Source organism: Lepeophtheirus salmonis, chromosome 1, assembly GCF_016086655.4.
Source record: "Lepeophtheirus salmonis chromosome 1, UVic_Lsal_1.4, whole genome shotgun sequence".
Classification (NCBI taxonomy): Eukaryota; Metazoa; Arthropoda; class Copepoda; order Siphonostomatoida; family Caligidae; genus Lepeophtheirus; species Lepeophtheirus salmonis.
The window spans coordinates 7,561,001-7,569,783 of NC_052131.2; the positions used below are offsets into that span (position 1 = coordinate 7,561,001).

Sequence of the window (8,783 nt, forward strand, 5' to 3'; positions counted from 1 at the left end):
AAAAGAGAGAAAATATAATCATTGTTTGATTCTTTAGACTTTAGACTTGCCTCATGATACACAAAGCCTATTTTTGGAGGACATTTTAATGAAATTTCTATTTTTAGGGGCTCATAAGGGTAAAATAAAGTCTGGAATCCAATATTTTAAAATTTCCCTACACTGTAATGGTTATACGATTTCATTGACAGTAACTGTTCATCTCTTTAATGAGATATTAGAGTGATTTTAGAAAATGAATAGAATGAAGATGGTTATTTAAAGAATGAAAATGGAATGTTTTTTGCTTCACTCTAAGTATTTTCAAAACTCTCAACGGTCATTTATAGATTTTACCAATTTTAGTATTATCAATATTATTTTGATACTGAGGAGAGAATATCTAAGTATAGATTATAACTAAGGGTGATAATTTTGGTAAGAATACAAAAGCGTGCGAGGAGAAAAGAAGAATTACTTATGGCATCATTGATTAAATAATATACATCTTCTTCTATCAATCATGAACGTTATCATTCCCGCCTTTATTATTCAATATTAATATAATATGAGATGGGGATAGTCGATAGAGAACTGAATAAAATCCCCAAAATGACGTCGCCTTCTGTCTGGATTTATGAAAATGGAGGCCCAGGAATTTGGAAAATACTTACCGGATGAGAAACAGATGGTTTGTCGGATTTGTCGATATAAATGTGCCTTTAGTCCCCTGTCTAGAATTACACGCCACTCATTATCCTCATATCATAACAAGAGTATGGATATTCATCTATAAAATCAATTTGACGATGAATACATCAAGTCAGACTTTAACTTTGATCTCACAACGATGCTTATTGCATGTAATATAACCTTATCCATTGCTAATCATCTACGTTCAAAAAATTTATGGAGAAATACAAGGGTAAACATATCCCTTCCCGAGGAACCATCATTAAATTAATGGAGGATGTTGGTACTGATGTCATATATAGAAATACATATAAAAATGTTTTGAGTCATCCACACCAAATGATGATCATGTTATCAGTAAAAAGTATTTAAGAATATCGAAATGGAACTCTGAATTTTGTACTATCTCACAGTAAGTATTCAATTTTTTTTAAATCTAACCATAAAATATGATTTTATTTTAGCTAAACATATCAAGAATTATGATACACAACTCAGTAAAGGGCAAAAACAACTGCTTAAATGGTCACAACAACGGGGGTAGTAGCTTTGGATGGTTCGCAACTAGTTTGTCTGGGACTACTTACTTCGCTTAAAGACTTTGGTATGATCATTAGGTTTTCCAATATTACATAGTCTTTAAATATTACTTTTTTGTCACTTAAGGATTAGCTATGGTTCATAAGCTCCAAGAAATGATGTTCAAAAAACTCATAAAAGGCAAAAACAACGGCTTAAATGGTCACAACAACGGAGGTAGTTACATTGGGTGTAGCATTATAATTAGTAATTGTGTGTATCCTTCATTATAATAGTATGTTGTTATACAAGCATAAATCACCAGGGGTCTTTTTTTGATGCTCTTAATAAGGAGTAATATCGCCGGATATTACTACATAATTTTTATATCTAAGATAAGTAATTAAGGTTTAAAATTTTACTGCATGGATTAACTTTTCTTTTCTTAGATAAACATGAAATAAATGAAAGTGGGATTCTAGAAGCTGTTCGTACTAAGATTGGAAGAAGATATGGATTTAAATCTAACATTATTTTATGATTTTGACATTTACTTTATTATTAATAATTAAGATCTTATCGGTAGAGATTTTTCTATCCTGTGCACAATTGTATATGCAACTTGCACATGAGGAAAAAAGGGTGATGATATTTTTATTAAACCCCACGCCTGGCTTGTGTTTTGCAACCTAAAGTTATGACATATTGAACTGAATTCCGATGTTAGAACAAGAAAATATTATTTGGATCAATCTATTATTTCAATATTCTGTGTTTATAATTTATTGTTATTATTAGTTATATGATTCTAATTGTTTAATTTTGTATATTTAACTTAAATGTATGATGGTTTATTTTTTAGTATGTAGATTATATTTAATTTAAGCCTTCTATTTTAAACTTGGAACTTCAAATATATTTCGAAATACTCTTACTTTGTCGTTTTATTAGTTATTATTCTGAGAATATGGTTCATAATGAATTACAATTTCATAGAATGTGACGTTTTCAAATCCACTGTAACGGATAAAAACCGTCTAAGTCAATTATACGTAGTATATTTTTATTAAACATTTTGCTAATAAATTCTTTCGTTATACCCTCAAAAATCATATAATAAAATAATATATATAAATAATCATAATACAGCAGGCAGATGATAATCTCATCAGTATTTAAACAATAATACCATATGTCTTTCTCCCCCCCTTCTACTCGCACGCGTTATTCTCTACAATATTATCAACTATAATTACTATGAACAATGCCGGGTTCTACAGCTAGTATATAGCTATAGTAAAATTTTGATAAGATTAGGGTGTGTGTAATTGAAATGGTGTTATATTTGCAAAAATAACGCTATCTTAAGACATGAATGCTCCTTAAAAACAAGCATGTATTTATACAAAAAAATAGAAACTAAAATTATGTATGTTTAATTTTTATCAAGTTAGATTAAGTAAATATGTATTCATGCACATTATAACAGCATTAATAGGCTTTTTTTAATTAATATAATTGGAAGAGATGGTTACAAAAAAGTCATTAAAATTTACATAATTACCATTTTTTATGAACTTGAATGCATAACATAAATAAACAAAGAAAAACATAATTCCTAATTCAAAAAAATTATTTTGGACTAGCCAGAGTACGTAGCATGCTCGGAGTTATTAAGTGTCTATGAACAGACAAAAGATAGGCCCACTTTGGGCTGTTAATATGAACTAGCAGCAGTAACCAGCATTGTCCAGAGTCGATTAACTTTTCTTTAATAATATAGATATTTAATACATTTTTCTTTTCTTTATTAATTTGACACGCTCAGCTTTGCTACAAAAATGTTAAATAATATATTTAATTTATGACCTTTTTTGTAAAATACATATTTTTTGGTTTCATTATTTTATAAAAGACTTATGACGTTTTTTTAAGGAAATATTTTTTGATAAGATAACATATTTTTTTATTGAAAAAAAAATATTTTACAATGCATTAATTTCATTTCTGCCATTCTTTTTTAAATGTACAAAGTAACAACACAAAACGTGCAGTAGAATTTAATTACGATTTCCTACCTCTTATTTTTATTTGCGAGGCTTCATTATGCAAGCAAACGACAGCTGAAACAAAAATAAACAAGCGTTTGAGAACACCGATGATCTTACAGTATTTTTGTCAGATGACCCTAACGCTCTGAAAAAGTCGATTTGCGAACTCCATGAGACACTGGATGACTTCAAAAAAGGCTCTGGCATATCGATTAATGTCCAAAAATCAATTATAATTACAAACGCTGAAGATTATTTGCAGTAAGCGTATCCAAATTTCTAATATACGACCTCACCAAAGTTGCTAGGAATCCTTGTTTCCCCGACAGAAGAAGAAGCCATAAAAAAATTATTATGAAGTTATTTCACAAATAACTAAATATACAATATTTTACCATAAACTTGAGTTCAATTTCTTAGACAAAGTTACGACTTGGAATGTAAATATATTTAGTTATATATAGTTCATATTCTTCGGTTCATCCCTTCTACGGTAGGAATTACAGGAGACATTGACCATGTTGTAAGACAGTTCATCTGGATTGAAAAAACATCTTATATATTGAAAGCAAGACTTTATACTCCCGTTCCGGACTAGGGATCGGTTTATGTAATACCGAAATACAGCGGAAATCCTTAAACTATTCCAAGCTTAGATGATTAAGACTGAGTCTGGATTTCTGGGCTTAAATAATAAGAATTTATTTGAAGTAACAATACGGGCTATTATTTTGAGGAAAGAATTACCACAGGTCCAGAAGAGCTTTTTTCTGCTATACCTAAGAATAAAGCTGACTGGAAGGGGCTATTGTCTTCTTGAAGTTCCTTTTTGTTTGTTGCTTTTCCACTGTTGGGAGAAAATGACCCTGCCAATTTTACTAACCTCTACAAAAGTAGACATGAGCTAATGACGCATTCAGTAATTGTCTCCTTAGGGCAAATAAACTTATTCCTGCATGAGAAATCCATTTACCAATTCAGGAGAGTGATGGCTAAGATATCGTCTTGCTACCAACAAGTCGAAAAAAGATGAAACGGAGGCATCCTTCCATCTTTTTTATGAATGCAGTAGAGTGAAACCCGTAAGAGAAATCGTGGAAGATAAAATTAGGGACGCACAAGGAATAGAAGTAAAAAAAGAAGATTGGCTGGTAGCTATGCTATCGACGACACGGACTCACCTAAAGGCTGACGCAGTCATCACGAAAGTTATCTGCATTTTATACTTCACCCGGACTGTGGGTTCTATAATAAAGACGACAAGACTCGATGATTTCATGGACGGTCAACTGAGGGGGCTTCAACCGTTTTGAACAAGGTTGTTCATAGATAACTATGTATGAGAACTGGGTCAAGATCATCTCTTCTCTTTATTCGCGTGGTAGCTTCCTATCAGATCTACCGGTTTTTATATGTTATATGTATACTAGGACTTCATCATGTAGTCCTAGCTAATATGTATATATATTGAAGAGGGCAAGGGAGAGATAAATAATTATTTAATATATTGAATGTTAAATATTGTTTTGTTTTTTTATGTTTTATTTCCATCTTAAGTGTTTTTAACCGTATTTCAAATTTGTCAAGACTTATGGTTCAATATTATGTTTAGAAAAATAAATGGCTAGATAATTTGAAAAAAAAAATATTATCAAAATTAGAAATATCTAATAACAAGATATATTTTTTACATCGTAATTTTAATTATAAAGTAAGGACACAGAACTTGCAGTAGCATGTCTAAATTACGAAAAACGTGATTTTTATGGAATCAAAAAACCCCAACTCAAAACCAATTTTTGATATTGAATAAAAAATTAGTCATTAGTCTTTTTAAAAAAAAAGGTATCCAAAAATGAATTTTTGTAAGATACAAAAATTGTCAAAAAGTATCTCATCCTATGGACAACTCTCTTCTTTATATATATATATTCATAAAATACTCAAGAATGTGGTTATATTGAATTTGCTTTTGGATCTTTGTTGATTTCTTATTTGTAAGATTTTTACTGTTTGTTTTTCATTGGATAATTCTTAATTTATTTGACGAGAAAAGATTTTAACTGAGAGGGGGACTATACTTTGTCACATAAATGGAAAGTTATACATCTCTGAACAAGAGAGGAAAAATGAAAATAATTAGTGTTAGATACGATTTATAACCAACAAGTTTAAGTAATTGAACATTGAGTCGAGTTCGAAGAAAACTTAGTTGGAGGTATTATTTTAAATAAAGAAAAGACTTCCGAAGTAATTTGATGCCAACAAAGGATGATGGAAGTTTTGATCACTCAAGTTTTTTGAAAAGCATTTCACATCAGTTCAAGTAATATAATCTGTGATGATAGGCGATAACGTTTGACTACGGCATTGGAGAAAAGAGTCTCTTGGGTTTCGCGGTTATGTAGGAGTCCTCGTTGGCCTATTCCTTCATATGTTGCCCACATTGGTGAACATACTTTAATAAATGACTCAATTGAATATTAATTGTTCTCTCATTCTCATACGCCTGGAGTAGAATTGATTAGAAAATGCAGTTGTCACTTGGAAACGTGGATGAACATTATGTTTAAAAGGGGTTTCCTCCAAGTTATCGTCCGGAATGAATGCCCTTTTAATATAAAAGTTTGGAACTTGAGTCAAGATGCATTCGTAGGATGAATGATGTAGAACTTAACTACTACATACTAGAATTCATATTCTATAAATTCTAATAGATTGACAATATTGAATATTCGTCAACTCCATAAGCTCATATTCTACGTCGAGCAAACGAATTATTAATCATGTTTTCGTCAAAATGGACGATAGGAACAGTATCGAACCGGTGTAGTGAGATGCTGTTAATTCCATGAACTCCTCCAATGTCTGATTAACGATTATTCTCTTTTTCCCGTATTATAACACCTGCTGAAGATCTCATGGAGTGTCTCCGAGTCTCTCTAATTCCTCAATTTTGTACTTAAGTATATGGTCTTGCAGCAAAAGCTTAGATTCACAGCCATATTGTTGGTGGAGCTTCAATTTGCCATATAAATATCTTGTTCCAAGATTTACAAAATTAAGCCAATATGGATGTAGAAGTATGAAATTGCATTAGATAAATTAATGTTGGACTGCTTCATGATTTAGTTAACAACAATTTATGGAATACGATGTTACAATATTCAATTATTCATTTTAAATTCGATACTTATATCGTCTATGTATTTCCTTATACTTCTTATTTGGATAATTTTATACGTGTAATAATTTTTTTATTGATTTACATATATTTATTTATCTCCTTGCTCATGTTTGATAATTATTAAACATGATTTTTTAATAAAAGTATATTCAGATTACAAATGTTATAAAATTAATATTTATTACTAGAAGAATATTTACTATATTTGGTTCTTACAAAATTTATTTATAAAAAAAAAACAGAACCTACCTGCTGTGAGATGGTATCACTATAGACAAACTAATGCCCAATATTCCTCATGGGAGATAAGCTCATATGAGGAATTTACAGCGTTTTGAAAAAATCAGCAGAGCCATTAAAACCAATCAGAGCCCTCTCCAAAAAAAAATCTGCCAGAAAATAAAAAATTATTGTCGACAGGACCAGGCAACTAAAATTTAAAGCCCGACCAGGCCCGGATGTTATGTCCCCAACTATCATATTGGAAAAGTTAAAACCTATCCGAAAGTGGGGTTACTATTGGCTCAACATTTTTCTTCATACCAACTATAGAACCCACTCAATGAAAGGCACCCTTAGCATTTGTCTATATTGTCTATGCCACCGGTCGGCCTTACTAGAAAATAAGGTTACTCTGAAAAAATATGTTTTTTCAGCTGTTTTTTTAAAGGAGGGAGGCTATTAAAATTATTTGAGGTTGCCTTGAATACAAGTACTGCCTTTAGACACTTTTTGAAAAACTTTTTAATAAATTGGACACCATTTTATTAAATTGAGAGCATCATATTTACTGGTTTTTAGAGGCCTGAACACTTCTGGACCCTTGGAATTGTGCATTTTTGTTAGTAAGCTACGCCCTTGAGGCTCATTTTTATGTATTGAGAAACAAAAATACGTTCTTTTCAAAAATAATAGGATTTCCATCATGGTCCCTTTCCTAGGCTTAGACCTCTCCCACTTCCTTTTAATCATTTTAAGTTTTCTTCAGCTCTTCTTATAATGAAATCATCTTTTACATGAGCTAACACTGCTCCAGTATTAATAGCATCTTTTAGCTCTACAATTATCATATTCTTATATCTTGGACAAATCCGAATACCCCAAATATTTCTTTTCTCAAGCTTGAGGATTTCAAATGCAGTGTTTTCTAGATCTGTCTCAGTAGGCTTATTAGTAAATTGGCCATCGCCTAAAGATTTAAGAACTATAATAAGCCGATTTCTATTAGCTTTTGCATCCAAGTTCTTTTTCAACGCTTGTAAACAATTCCAGTTAGCCGCTGTATTTCCACTAGAAGAAACACCAATCTTAAAAATATAAATATCGGAAAATTCTTACCAAGAATCACTAAACCTCCAAGGAGGAAAATCAATCAATGGGATAGAACGGTCTTCCAAAGATTCAAAAGTGCAAAAACGAAGTTGTACGACACCTCTTTAACAATAGAGACACACTGCAGTTAGACAAATTCAAACACCGATGCTGATGTCCTTGAGAAAAACAATTTAAAATCACATACGAACACAAAATACGCGTTCTCTCTTCAGAAAATATTTTCCTCTCTAAACGTATAATTTTTTCATTGCCATCATCTCGAGTGGTGTCAATCCATAATTATATTCTTCTGAACTTAACCATATAGAACTTGCTTCAACGAATGTAATTTTACTTCACTATCTTTTTGTCTTAAAATATTGCCGGGTAACTTTTTTCGTAGAATGCATCCGTCTTTAAAACAGTTTTTCTATTCGGCATGAAGTGACTCTTTTTAGGTAGTTTTACCAAAGACTTCCACAAATCTTCTAATGTGTCATCCTGTTTTTTAATTCAAATGAACTCATTCTTGTTGGATAACAAAGGTCTTAATGGAACAGATAAGTTGGCTATTTCTTTCGAAAATCCACTTATTTGATTGACCATCCCCATGAACTACCACAGTTTAGTTCTGTTTTGAGAAGCTGGTGTTTTACCAAGGGCGTCTGTCTTTCTGGAATCAATACTAATTCTATGTTACCCTTCAATATAACCAATTCAATCAACCATTGGATGGGCAAATTGAAATTTTTCTTTATTGAGTGATTTGACACTTGTAATATGTTGTCCAAATGTCTGATATTTTTTTAAAAAATCAACCAACTTCTTGGTATTTGGTAATCCTTCATAATCTTGGTCCATGATGAAATTGAATACGTCACTCGTTACATTAAACGCCATTGGCAACCTTTTACATTGTTAAGTCTTGGCTCTCATGCTGTAAATGGATCTGCCAATATCCATTAATCGCAGAAAACTACTTATTTCCAGGTTGGATGTTTCACACTATCTTTTTAGGATTGGATGGATATTTTGACAAC

The 8,783-nt window shown here is 31.2% G+C and overlaps 1 long non-coding RNA gene across 1 annotated transcript; it reads left to right on the plus strand.

Annotated features, from left to right (window-relative positions):
* The first annotated feature begins 393 nt into the window (after positions 1–393).
* Positions 394–2,125, plus strand: LOC139905140 (uncharacterized). The gene is made up of 4 exons (XR_011779638.1): positions 394–1,084; positions 1,137–1,276; positions 1,339–1,428; positions 1,488–2,125. It is a non-coding gene; the product is annotated as an uncharacterized lncRNA (long non-coding RNA).
* The last annotated feature ends 6,658 nt before the right edge of the window (positions 2,126–8,783 follow it).